The sequence below is a fragment of the Balaenoptera acutorostrata genome, chromosome 10, assembly GCF_949987535.1.
Source record: "Balaenoptera acutorostrata chromosome 10, mBalAcu1.1, whole genome shotgun sequence".
Classification (NCBI taxonomy): Eukaryota; Metazoa; Chordata; class Mammalia; order Artiodactyla; family Balaenopteridae; genus Balaenoptera; species Balaenoptera acutorostrata.
The window spans coordinates 16329975-16343718 of NC_080073.1; positions in this window are offsets into that span (position 1 = coordinate 16329975).

The window sequence follows — 13744 nt, forward strand, 5'->3', positions numbered from 1 at the left end:
TAAAACATATGAAACTTCCATCATTGTAGGTAAAAAGCCACCAAATATTAGACATTTCATATAAAACTACAGTTTGGTAAAACAACTGCCATTTTAGTATCACTAGGAGTTATACGGAGACATTCTGAGGACAGTTCTACACATGAAATTCAATATTCATTTTAAGGATACTTTGCTGCAGTCTAAACATTACTTTGAGAAAGGGTATTTTCTGCTACAGTTTTTCTTGAGGTGCTTATTGTCAGTCAATAGTACTAATAGAAAATTTAGTAATTTGGCTTTTCTTTAGAGTATTCAAGCAGGGGAAAGATGAGGAGCTGACATCAAATTATGGGCACCTTGCCTATTTTACCACATTTTCATTTCTCTCCTACGTTAGTCTCATCTTATTGGAAGAAATGAGACAAGTCCCCATTTATAATTGCCAGTACTCATTCATAATTCATTAAAGATCTTTCTTCTACTTCCTTTTCTTACTCTTTCATTCTACTTTGTGCCTTATAACAAAATCCAGATATCTTTGAAACCACAGTACTTTGAATACTTTATGTATGTTATTGTCAATGTTGCCATCACAATACAATGACTGTACACCTTGGGGAACAGGAATGCCTTATTTATCATCTTTGTATACAGTATCAGAAATGTGCATGTTAAATTATGTACCTTAAAGCAAACTCAAAGACAAAGGCAACATCAAAATATTGTTAAGTATTTCAAAACATATTAAATTCTGTCACAAATGGAAATTTTTGAATGCCTATGTTTCTGGTAGCAGAAACATTTTTATAAGAACATGACTATATTTACCTACAAATAAAGGAAAATTATATAAAATATCACTCACTAAACTTAATTTGTAGTGAATCATCTTTCAGATATATTCAGTAAGGATTTAACTTTCTTTGGTTTGAAACATATATGAAACAAAGAGATTTATTTCTAACAAAGCTATGAATGCGTAGGGCTATAATTTTCCAACACTGTAGAAGGGCTTATAATGAAAATAGTCTCCTGCCATATTTCTCCCACTGTACAACCTTCTCCACTTGAATAAAATTCATAACTTGACTCTTTTGGGTTTTAGATTCTTCCTATGGTTGCCTATAAAAGTCTTATATGACTATATAAGATTTACAAGTTATCATTTATAGTCTTTCTGCTGTGATAGTTGAAAGTTAGCTCAAATATTCCAACACCATCTCCACCTTCCCTCTCAATATATTTACACATCACTTTTTAGTTCCTGCCTAGAACTTTAAACAAAATACTTAAACCTCAATTTTTTATTCCATTAACTTACACAAAGTAACTTTTCCAACATGAGGACATAAGCAATCTTACCCTAGCCTAACAATCCCCACCCATCTCTGCTCACCATCTTTGGTCTCTCAGCTTTCATCTGTATTTTTAGTTTTATGTTACCTGAATTTAAATTTCATATTCTTTTCTGAAACTGTAGCCACATGTTCTGTGTTTAGCCATAACCATTGATTTTAGAAGATGTAAACTCTTAAAACTGCTTGCACATCACTATGAGCGGGAAAATAATACACATAATAAAGCCAATTAGGATGCTCAGGGTATATTTTCTTCCCTCTTCTTATAATGTCCTAAGTTTTAAATCACTTAATAGAGTGCAGTTCAAACGTATTCAACGTTTTTACACTCCATCAATTACTGTTTATCTCCTTAAGGTTTTTTAAGTTCTCTATCATACTATCAATTCCTTTGATTGTCATAGGGGTCTTTGTCTTGGATGTCTTCGTGCTTCTGCTCTATTCTTGACTATTTCTACACAGTGATGTGGTTTTCTTCATGCAAAATCCCCTTGCTGCTTTTCTGTGCTTTCTTGATTCCAGGGTTTCCTGATCCTTTGCATATCTGAAATTTTTTTTGTCCTCACATTTGAATGACAAGTTTGTCTAGTTATAGAATTCAAGTCTGAAAATATTCCCTCAATGTTTTGAAGGAGTGTGTCTGTTGACTTTTAGCATATAGTGATGTTGGTGTGAATCTCATGCTATTACTCATTGTTTTGATTGTGGTCTCTTCTTTTTCTCTTGAAGCTTTTAATAGTTCTCTCTCTCATCCTTTTTAGTTCCTGAAAGCTCCTATTGCCTTGTCAAGTAAAGGTCTTTATTCAGTCTGACTAGGCACTGTGTGGAGCATTTTAACATAAAATCTGTTCTGCAAAGTGTCTATTATTCTTTCTTATTTCATCAGCCCTTGCTAATTCTGTATAATTCTGTTCTCCCACTGGAAATCCAAGTAATCAGATGTGGTATTTTAGTTTTGGTTCCATTCTTTATTTTTTGTTTTTATTTATTTGTTCTTTTGTTCTAATTTTTAGGTGATTAATTTTATATTCCAATCCATGTTAAGATTTTTTTAAATCATATTTTTTAAATTCTAAGAGCTATTTTTTACTTTCTTATTATTTGTATTTCATTCTGTTTGGCCTTTTTTAGATGAAATATATCTCCTAATCTATCTGGTAGTAACAACTAGGAGTGATTTGGGGGTTTTGTTTATTTTATATATTTATTATACTATGTGCCTTCATTCTCTCTGTTTAATCCTTGGTTAGAAAAGGAAAGCAGCATTATGTGTAGCCTAATACAGTGTTTCTCCAATTTAATGTGCAAGTGAAGCACCTGGGAATCATGTTAAAGTGCAGATGAGGGATATTTCCTTAGCAAGTTCAGAGAGGAAAGAACCCAGACTTTGGAGGCAAAAAAAGACCCAAAAACAAAAAAACCTCAAAAAACAAAAAACCCACAGAACTTAGCCTAGGTAATTGATCTTGTGTAAGTTATTTCAATTCTATGTTTACTTTAACTCTTGGATTTCATCATCTGTAAAATGGGGCTAAAAATTGTGAGGATTCAAAAAGCAAAATAACGCTTGTAAAGCACCTGACACATGGGAGAAACTCGATAGATAGTATTCATTGTATTATTGCCATTAGATGAATGGTCTGGCATTTGCAATAGACTGAAGGAAAAGAGGTGTCAAATGAAACACCTAATGTTTGTCATGATGTGAGAAAAGAAATCCTTGTTTAGGTTTTCTGTTTGAGTTCTTAGGTTTTTTTTGTTATTGTATTTGTTGCCATTTGTTTGTTTTTGTGTGGTCATATATAAGATTGAAAGCAAAAAAGAAAAAAAGAGAGAGAGACAAACTTGAAAGAATTGGCATTTAGTTAATAAATAACCCTGGAGGCAACAGAGAAACCATATTGGGAAATCATACCACCTAGAAATTCAGAATATAAGCTCTAGAATCAGAATGCTAAAGCCAAATAGAAGCTCCAGCACTTAGCAGTTGTGTGATACTGGACAATTTGTTTTCCCACTCTGAGCCTTGGTTTCCTAATCTCTAAAATATGGGTAATAATGATAATACTTACTTACAGGATTTTTGTGAGCATTAACTTATATATGTAAGTGACACTATAAGATAATGTAACTGCTATAAGTGTCTGGCACTGTGAGAAAATCCTCTGAATAAAATCCAAAGCTGTCCATAGTCTTTTATAGATCTAAAACAATTAATTATTACCACAAAAAGTGACATTGATTTTCTGTGGTAAGATTCTTCTAATAAACTACTTATATATGAAGTATTAAATAGGAAGACATGAATGTTATGGATCTAAGTTACTAAAATTATGCTACTGATTTTTTTTCAAGTAGACCTTAATATTATATCCGTTAATTGCATCTAGAAACTCCTTTTTATTTCCTTTGTTTCTTTGTTTTGTTATGAATTTTTAAAAAGGTTATATTTTCAAAATATTTGGAGACATTATACTTTCCAAAAATATAAATCAGAAATAAATCAACATTAAGAGTACTTAGTAAGAGCAGCATACAGGGCAAAAGTAAATAAGTAAATAAATAAAACCTTGGGAAGATATGGGAGGTGTGGTGGAAAAAAGCCAGGAGCACATACTCAGAGAACCTGGACCCAATTCCCCTCCCAAGTACCTAAGTCACACTCACAACCTGAGTGTTACCTCCTCATTTATAAATTGTTCAAATACCCCAACAACTTAAAGATTCTAGAATCATTTATCCGTAAGTTAAAAGCTCCCTTCTGTAGCATCTTGGATAAAATATGTAAATCAGAAATCTATTCTGATATCTTAAAAACCTCATCCAGTGCGATTCTGAGATTTCTTAATATAACTTCATATATATATCTCCTATCTAGTACTTTCTTCTTTATTAAGTTCTCTAAGATAAACTTCTGTAACCAGCCATAGAGAGGAGTGATAAATGCCTTCCTACATGTGACTATAAGAAAGATCATGAACTTGCTCCTATAGTTTTTCTAATAAGTGTAGAAATGCCTTCATTAGTCAAACACACCTATGGTTAAGTTTAAGAGTATCCTTTTATCATCTTCACCAAAAAAGTGCCTTCCAGAGTTCTGTTCAATTCAGCTTCCCTAGAGTTAAATCTGCTTTAAGGAATATTAACTATGATGATATTCAAGTTAATCATGAATAACTAAAAAGATTTATCTTGCTGTCAGTCTCAGCTCAGTTGAATAACTGAGCATGTGAAATTTAAGGAGCTTAAAAATAGTAAACTATGCTAATTAGAAAAGTCGTTTTAGGTGTCAAGCACCTTCAACTCCTGTGGGTATTTATATATGGATAGAAATTTTCCATTTTACATGATATTATTGAAAAGGGCAATAGTGCCATGTTATGGACAATCAAAGTGAAGTTTAAATAAATGACATTTTGGAGTTTAGTTAGGGTCCTATTAGTTCAATGGGTTGGAGCTGTTTCCTACAATTAGATGTGAACTTTGGTTTAATAGTCAAGAAAGTCTACTGTTCTGGTTCTGTTGTCAGCTACTTTCTGTCCTTAGCTTCACTATCACTTTCCCAAGAAGACTTCCTTGACCACTCTGTCATTTTCTATCATATTACCCCTTTAATTTCCTTCAAAGCATTTAAATAATCAATGATTATGTTATTTGTTTCTTTTTTCTTAACCGTCTCTCCCCTACAACAGAGTGCCAGTTCCACAAATTAGGGGATTTTATCTGTATTATTTTCTAGCTTATCCCCAGCATTTAGCACAATGCCTAGTTCATAGTATATGAGCTTAATACATATTTAAGTAGATAAAGGAAAACCAGGTCACACATTTAACCTTTTTGGAAGCTATTTTCATACTATTCTCTGACCTGAAGGACTGTAGACATTTCTGTCAATTTCTGTATATAATTTCTGTTATAATGGAGATTATATTAGCTAAGGGCATATTATCCCAGAACCTCAGGATTCTTCCTGTGACTCTACCATCTTTAATACTTGGCTTTCAAGGTCATCCCCAGAAGAGGAAAGAGCCAGAAGAATGGTACACGGCAGGTACACAGCACGGTGGGTCCACAGCGTGGCTGGTAACCTTTGGCCAGAATTCTGTCACATAGCTACCTGTAACTATATGGAGGTAGGGACATGTGGTCTATCTATATGCCCAGGACGAAGAGAAAATGAATTGGGTGGATATATAGTCAGGTTCTGCCACAGTGATTAAATTAATCTGTTATCTATCATCATTTTTTTAAAACTTGGTCTTGGGCTTCCCTGGTGGCGCAGTGGTTGAGAATCTGCCTGCCAATGCAGGGGACACGGGTTCGGGCCCCGGTCTGGGAAGATCCCACATGCCACGGAGCAACTGGGCCCGTGAGCCACAACTACTGAGCCTGCGCGTCTGGAGCCTGTGCTCCGCAACAAGAGAGGCCGCGACAGAGAGAGGCCCGCGCACCGCGATGAAGAGTGGTCCCCACTCGCCGCAACTGGAGAAAGCCCTCGCACAGAAACGAAGACTCAACACAGTCATAAATAAATAAATAAAAGAACGTGAATTTCTTAAAAAAACAAAAAAAAACAAAAAAAAAACTTGGTCTTCACTCATGTCTATCTAACACAGTAACTGAAACATAGCCTATAATCAATATTTATTAAATAAATTATGTTGAGGTAGATACATTAGATTTATGTTTTAAGGACATCTTATAAACTCATAATTGTGTGTCAAATCTACACACATAGTATACTACGTTTCAGTATTTTTGTCTTATAGCATCAAGCATAAACATAATACTTTTTTGGATTAAGGAAAATAAAGACTTAGTGACAGTCACTGATATTGATAATTCATCATCTCCACACATAGCGAAAACCTCTTTGAATGTCATTTGGTTACAAATATTTGACAAAATTGGATCTGGCATAAGTGCTCTACTTTTCCATGCTTGCTTAGATTTTACAATTTATTGACTCCACAAGATTATTATTAATCACATCTCACAGATATCAAAGTTAATTTAATATCAACATCACATAAGAAAAGGATCTTCTTTCTAGGTCTCAAAACTTTAGTCATTAGTTTTCACTGTTCCACTGTACTGACTTTCAAAGCTGGTTTTACAAAGTCAGGTGAACAGCTGAGTATATCAAAATATGTGCATACCTTGTTGTCAGAGTGCTAGCACTTAAATCTCAGCTGTATGACACTAAAAAATTATGTAACTTGTCTGAGTTTCAGTTTTCTCACCTGTAAAATGGTGATCATACAACCTGTTCAGAGAGGCCAGATTGTGTGAAAACACTGTGGAAATACAAATCATTGTACTGAAGTGAGCTACTATTATTCTTAGCGGGCTTGTTGATGGTTCACCTCCTTTTTTTCCATATCAACACCTTCGCAATAAAGTTGTAGGGAAGACCTTTAATCAGCTAAATCTCATTGTTCATACATATAATGCAGATTACCAAGAGATCATATTTTCTGAGTTCCAGAAACAGGATCTTTCATTGGGCTTATTTGCATAACAGCCTCAAAATCTCACCAAGGGAAGGTAAATATTCTTAAGGATGAAGATGTGAAAATTTAAAAAAACAATAGGCATATTATGGAATCACTGGTATATAAAAGGTCTTACGCTAAGAGTTTCAAAATGCAACCAGGGATTGGAATTAAATTAAAATCAAGATTAATATGATTCACTGTAAAATCAGTTAAAATGACTTTTATGTTTATCAAGGTATTTGTAATAAGAAACCATGGGAATTTCTAAATAGGGCAGATTTTGAGATCAGATCATCCTCAGTTTGAATCTCTGCTCTGCTACTTGTTAGCCAAGAGTATATACCTAGTCTGTTCAGACTTCAACTTTCTCATCCACCAAAATTGGTTAATAATCATAATATACAGCTCAACAGCTAGAAAAGACGATGTGTTTACAGTGCCTAGCGCAGTGCCCCAATACATGATAGATGTCAAAAATAATAACACTGACAGATGGCATCAGGAAGATAAATCCCCCAATCTCTCTACAAACACTTAACCACCCTTCAGTCTTTCCATTTTCTCTTGTTACTTTTTTTTTAGCCTCTGTATTCAGTCTGGACTTCCCGTGATCAGGGCTGTCTTAGGAGAATTTAGCACCCAAATTTAACATTATCACTATCTTGCCAATTTTAAACTCTGGATAATCACTGTTACTGAATTAACCAGTCTCATCACGAACATTGTTGCCTGAGAATATCACATCCATTCTCAAACCTTCCAAAACCACTGTGCTTTCACTAAGAGTCAAGAGATCTCTTTCCACTCCCAACATACACACAGTTGTTGGTTTTAGTTTTACCTAAGAGTTTTGTGATTTCTCAACAATTTTTCCCCCAAACCTAACCTGTATTCTTCCTAGTCTCCAAACACATCATCTAGACTAACAAAGGAACTTCCTCAAACTTTCCTTGATCCCCTCAGAGAGGAATAATCTCAATCTCTCCCTTTTTGTTTGTTTTTCATTGTGTGTGTGCATGAATGAATGCACATGTGGTTGATGTTGATACTCTTATTAGTATTTGTACGTTTATGTTAGTGGGTATATATTTGCCTAACAGCTTGTGTGGTACTTTTTCTGTGTGTTCTTTTGTGTGTGTGTGCTTGTCTCTCCCGGGCATTCAAACAACCCCTAAAAAAGAGAGTCGTTGCTTTTCTTATTCTATGTAACCCCATTGTAATGCAAATTTTATAGATGTTCAGTAAATATTTGAATATACAATGACATCTTCTATCCATTAAGCACACTCTATATTTTTCTTTACCACATAAATCCCAATACCTAAACACACTACTAAAAAACATGATCATGCTGGATTATTTTAATACGCCGTTTCTTTAGAGGGAATTGGAATAACAGACTCTGGAATTCAATGTGTCATTTACATATTTTTGAACCTCATTAATCCAGGCCAGAAACACTGAGACTATTTTTTTTTTCCTAACTTTGTGAATTAGAGCATGAATGTAAGATCCAAATGTATTTTTCAAAATAATGAAAAGGGTTCATGATACACACTGTTGGTTTATCAAATACGATAACATGTCATTCTTTATATATAAAAGGACTTTATCACAATTTCTAAAATAAAAGTTTTTCTATTAGCAATGTAGCAATACCACTTTCTAATAGCATGATTAAGCATTAAGGGTAAGAATGCCAACACCTTTTGGAGGGAATAGAAATATCTGTAAATTGATCAAGTGATAATTACTTGAACTCTGTTTCTTAGGGATGTTGACAATTTTTTTAAAATTATATTTAAAACCTGCTTTATAAATGTAATGGCTTTATAGAGATATAAATCACATATCACATTTTTCCTTTTAAAATATACAATTTTTTTTGCCATATTCAAAGAGTTGTGCAACCATCACCACAATCTCATTTTAAATATTTTCATTACCCCCTAAAGAAAGACTGTATCCATTACCCCAAAAAGAAACCCTGTACCTATGTCTTCCCACTTCTACCCTCCAGCTCTGCAAAAAACCACACATTCTACTTTCTGTCTTTATAGGATTGCTTATTTTATGGAATTGGTAGCCTGATCCCTGAGCAACTCACAAACCACCGTGGTGGTATAGTGTCACTTCCATTACTACTTCCTATATAACCCATCCATGAGATCCCATAGTGAAGACGGAAGTTAAGAGAGGGATAAGAGTGCATGTATTTCATTTTCCTCTAGAATTTAAGAAATTTGGGGAAGTATGCAATTACAGGCACAGCCATGAAATAACAGAAGCAATAGAAACCAAAATAACTCTGGCAGTCAGACGCTGTCCTCAGATTCCAGTAAACACCCGAAAAGCCGAAGAAAGTTGGAAAGTTTCAATACAACAACATTACTTTTTTCTTTTTCTAAATATTCACAGTAGAACGGCCTCATTTCATCAGCCTCTAGAGCTTTTATTTTTAGTCCACTCTGCATTATACTGCCTGTTCATTGGGTACAGGAATAGATGCTGGCATTCAAGGACAAACAAGGGTACAGCAGGAGGACAGATTCAAAATTGTCAAGCTAATCTATATCCGATGAGGGTAATAGAGCACGAGGTTATTTCTTATTCAATCACTTTACAACTTGAGGTTTTACATGTGGAGTGGGCTTATTTGTAACAATGTATCTCCTCATATTTCATAGTTGGGCAGGAGATGACACAAAACACCAAGAAAAAATGGATAACATATCTAGTCAAAAAAAGTAGGGTATACTTTATTGCTTTCATCTAATGGACATATGCCATTTCCTGTAGATAAAAGAAGGATATGGTTATAAGAGGAGGCTGATAATAGCTTTTCTTATGCACCCTTGATATTAACTGAAGAAAAATCATCAGACAGAAGTTAGCTTCTGATCAATGTGAACAGTCACCCTACACAGAGAGAGAGAGAATAACAATTATATTTGACATCTTCTCCAAAGGACTTCAATACTAGCTCAGAGGAAGCAGAGCTGAGGCAGGTCACCCTGAGGATGAACAGTAATACAGGTTCAAACTACAAAATGGAGGGTAAACACAGTTTACCCAACCCTGTAGCATGGGAAGTCTGAATAGCTGGCAAGAAATACAGGGGAAGGAAAACAGGAACATACTCAATTATCAAAGAAATTTTTAAACTGTCCTTCTAATTTTGATTTAAATTGGTATCTCATCTACCCTAATTTTTTAAAAAAGAAATCACAGATTTATTAATTGTACTGGTGATTTCTACAGAGCTTAATTGAAAATTGGTTTCTTGTCAAAAGGGTTAAGAAACAACACTTTGTTGATGATCAATAATACTAAAACAAAATAGGTAGTAATTATACCAGCTGAAAACTTCCATACACTAGAAATGCACCAAATGCATTTTTTTGGCCAAATTACTTAGGGCCGAACTTTTAAATCAATATTCAGATCAAGTCAAGGCCAAAATTGATTAATTCTGTCATAGAATGAACTTCTAGAATAAATATAGCTTTTAAAAAAATCAGTCATTATTTAATCATTTACTACTACTACCATTTTGTTATTTAACTTTATTTAAACTTTTAAACATTTGGCTTTTTATTGGAGGGGCCCCTTCTCATCTTTATTTGGTCTAGATTGCTCCCATACTTACTACAATGAGCTGCTGCGATACTAACTACTTGCTTGTTTGAAGCCTAGGACTGTGCGGGAATGAGGTTATTTCTGACCAGCTCTGCCAGTAAGGGGTATTGCTAATGCAATGATATTGTTTTTCTTCCCTTAATAATAGTAACTGATTAAGGTAGAGCCATCTTTAATTCATTTTCTGAACTTAAATATCATCGGGGAAGATGCAATTTTACTGAAGCAATTTATAAACTTAACGTTCACATGCTTCCTGAAGATGTTTTCTAAAGCAGATTAAGATTTTTTGACCTTTCTAAAAAATTTCTAAAATTTGTGTAAATACTTGCTGTTCATACAATCACTTGGGGGGAAAACATACTTAAACCTTGAAACTAGAAATATGGCACTATGGCAATGTAACTGGCTTTTAAGACATGCAAATTGTTTTTAAATTTTCATTGGCATCTAAGATTTCATGGCATGTGTACTAATTCCAGCATCTTCTCTGGAGAAGAATGTTAGAAGATTCTTGACAAATAAATACTATCTCTGCCCCCCTCCAATAACTGTACTTTCTAATCACATGAGTTTGATTCTAGCAAATAAACTAACATTTTTCTCCATGCAAATCTGATTGTTCATAAGTCTTTTATCTTGCCCAAAGCTAAATTTGGCCTATCTCTATAACACTTAAAATATTATGGTGACAATTAAGTATTAAATTCTTTAGAACAGGTGATCTAAAAGCATTTCAGGATTTTAGTGTTCTTTTTCAATACAAAAAAGTTACAAATCCACATTTAACTGTATTTTTACTACTCACAGAGAGAAAAATCTATGTGCAGACCAAGCACTAAATGGCTTACTAGAGACTCACTGGAAGACCCCCAGTTTCCCATCACTGCTGTGAAAGACAAGCTTCCATGCAATTCTTAATTCGTAACATATTTATCTAAAATTATTAACTGAGCACATACCATGTGCTGGTCACTGTTCTAGGCACTGGGGATACCCCCAGAAACAAAACAAACAAAATCTCTACCCTCAGGGGCTTACATTCTAGCAAGGAGGGAGAGAGAAAAATAAAAACCATTGATAAGTGCTCTGGGGATAATAAAGTGATAAAGATGAACAGAGGGCACTGACAAGAAAGTTCTTTCCTGTAAATCAAATAAATCATCATCATTTCTCTATGCTTCTGGGAACTTTCTTCAGAAAGATTCTTTTCTAAACTGTGATTTTGTTTGGACTGCTATTCAAAGTGCCAAGTAGATCTATTTTGGACATTTTCTTGCTGTAAAAATTGTGCAGAACAAATCAACTATTATAATGTCTCTAATGCTTGAGCCAGTATTTTCTTTTGAAAACATTACAACCAGTGACATAAGGACTATCTGTTTTAGCATTAGATAATTTGCTTAGAAAATTATATGAAATAACTTTGGGAGCTTCCATTCAAATCCGTCATACTTTGAATAACTCTAAAAATGCTCCATAAGAACATTACAGTCTTCAAAAATACTTTACATGTAACCTAACATTTACAACATGATAATTTACTTGAAAAATTAATATTTATGTCACCAAATTAAATAAATATGTGACAACATATGTTGAAAATCAAGAATCAAGAGTAAGAAACCTCTGGAATTTTATCAAAGTACAGATGCCAATAATAACAAATTTCCAAACAAGTTTTAGTATAATTTTTCTATCAGTTTGTATCAAAGTCAAAACATCATTCTAACCTAAATGGTACATATATACCATTTAAATCAATTTTAGCCAATAAAGACCTTCATTTATTTAAAAAATAGCTATTCTTTCTTTCAGATCCCTTTAAAACCACAAAGTATCTCATTTTTATTTAGATGGAATTTCCATTTCTCCTGCTGAAATTTTTCACTTGTTCAACTTTAAGGTTGAAAATACAGTAAGTAATCATAATGATAATGTTTAGCTTTTAAATATTATCTTGGTTTTCTCTATTTTGAATCAGAACTGTTATTTTTAAATATTCTTAGGGCTACTAGGAATGAATTGTGAAATGTCATATTTTAAAGTGGTACCTGAAAAGAACCTCAAATGAAATCATCATTCTAAGAATCATATCTAAAAGCAGATGGTCTGGAACATGACTTTTCTCTTTTTCAACTCCATCTTTGGCTAAATTCTATTTTGCTTTGCCACACCAAGTCTTAAAGAAGGAGAATCTTAAAATATAATGAGAAACCTGAACAGGAGACAGACGGAAATCATTATCATTTAGAGCAACTTCAGGTGAAATTCGCATCACATACAATGTGAAAGGCAGCATAAATACTCAGGTTTTTACTACAAAAGCTTGTTTACAAGCATTATTATAACTGTTGAAAACCTTGTTATTTTGTTCATACACTATGTGTCTGGGTTGCAGATGTATGAATGAAAACTAATATGCATATGCTGAGAGCATAATGACCTTTAGAGCAAGAACTGGGCTAATTATGAATGGGTTATGCAAACCAGGATCTAATTGCTTGGGTTTATTACAATGATTATAATTATCATTAAAAGGGCAGTTTCTACTCACTGAGTGCTAACTCTTGATCAAGGGCTTTCTTAAGCACCTTGTGTGCATCATCTCATGGTCTAAACTCAAATAATAATAAGGCAGTGGGCAGTAGTTCAATTAATTCTCACAGACAACTTTATGATGTACGTACTATTATCCTCATTTACAGGTGAAGAAATTGAGGCTTAGAAATATAAAATAACTTGTAGAAGTCGTGAATTTTGGATTTGATAAATGGCAAAGCAGGGATCAAACCCAAGTTTATTTGAAAATAAGTCTGCATTCTTGTCTACTATGTTTACTGTTTCCCAATAATCATTTTCCTCTTTGCCGTGAGTGACTTCTAACTGAAACTTGTCATCTCAGATCTTGATTTCACTTTGTATCTGAAACATAAGTATGGGTTACTTCCTTTGCTTGCCAACTTGATTCTTCTATTTAACTCTACACTATACCCCAGTTTTGATGCGCCATGACCTAAAAGTTGATGACGACGGTTGGGCATCCCTCTTCGTGAATACCTGTTCCCATGATATTTTAGACATAAAACTACTGTTTGAAACTGTATGACCATTCGACTTTTCAAAGGCATGCATTATATCAGCTGTAACTCATACTGAGTTTTGGACATTTTTATATATTTTAAGTAGTTGGATAGAAATTTAATCATTCTATTCACATTTTTTAAATGAAAAATAGTATAAGAGCCATGAAAAGTGCTTCATTTT